Source organism: Ascaphus truei, unplaced genomic scaffold (genome assembly GCF_040206685.1).
Source record: "Ascaphus truei isolate aAscTru1 unplaced genomic scaffold, aAscTru1.hap1 HAP1_SCAFFOLD_3217, whole genome shotgun sequence".
In the NCBI taxonomy this organism is placed as follows: Eukaryota; Metazoa; Chordata; class Amphibia; order Anura; family Ascaphidae; genus Ascaphus; species Ascaphus truei.
The window spans coordinates 22501-23735 of NW_027456199.1; positions in this window are offsets into that span (position 1 = coordinate 22501).

Below are 1235 nucleotides of genomic sequence, written 5' to 3' on the forward strand. Positions count from 1 at the left end.
AATAAAAAACTACAGAAAAACGGCCAAGTCCCTCAAAGCAGGGGCCAAGTTCTGCAATTTAAAATAAAATAAAAGACAACAGAAAAGCGACCAAGTCCCACCAAAAAGGGTCCAAGTTCTGAAGTAAAAAAAAAAAAACCCCAAAAGACCCTCAGGGGCCCCGGGGCCCCGGGCCCCGGCCAGGTCTCCCGGCCCGGGCAGAGTTCCCCGAGTGCGGGTAGGATGCCTGGGCGGAAGGAAGGAAGGAAGGGGGGAGAAAATTAAACTATTGTGAAAAAAAACCCCACAGAAAAACGACAAAGTCCCACAAAACTGGGGCCAAGTTCTGAAAAAGCCATTGCTGGAAGTGCCAATGAGGACGAACCTGCTGCCCTCATCCGACCGAGAGTTCCACGGGCTCGGGCACGTTTTCAGGTTTGTCCCCCTGGCTGAGGGGGTGCGTGTAGGGCGCAGGAGACGCCGCTGGGGACACCTTCAGGAGATTGTTAGAAGCACAGCACATCAGTGGGATCCCTGGAAGTGTCCAGCGGAGATTGCAGGCTGCCTGTGGCCCAGGTGGGGAGCACTGTAGGCGGGCAGGGGAGGCGGCTCCCCCCGCTAATGACCCCCCCCCCCCCCCCCCCCACCATCCAATTTTTTTTTTTTTTTTTTTTTTTTTTTTTATTCTTCCCGTCTTTTCTCTCTCCTTGCACAGCAGTAGTCCCCGCTGAGAGATTGGGGCCCTCGTGTCTCTCTCCCTCTTTCCGATCGATCTGGCCTCTCACGTCTGAATGGGGAGGGCCCTTTGCCAACAGGCAAAGTGGTTCCTCCCGACCATCTTGCAGACCCCGGCTCTTGTGGCCGGTCCCCTATCCCGGGTTCCGCCACGGGCGGGGAGCGGCGGCGTCGCCCCTCCCCGCCACAGGTGGCGGAGACCCACCCCACATCGCACCCACCCGGTGGTGAGTTTGCTCTGCCCCAGGGGTTCATCCCCCACCGCAGGAGCCCGATCCCGCGTGGGCCGGGGAAGGAGGACAAAGGTTCGGGGACCGTGCTCCCACAGCGTGGGCTGCTCAGTTACCTGATCTTTCGATGTCCCCTCCGTTCCCCGCGCTCCGCGGAGCACACCGTTTCCTCCCAGCGCTGCCGCAGGCCGGTCTCTGCGCGGCCGGCGACTCTGGGCGGCGCGTGCGGAAGGGGGCCTGCACTGCCGCCGGACGAGGGCGAGTTCGCTCGCGCTCCCCGGTGGTGGAGTG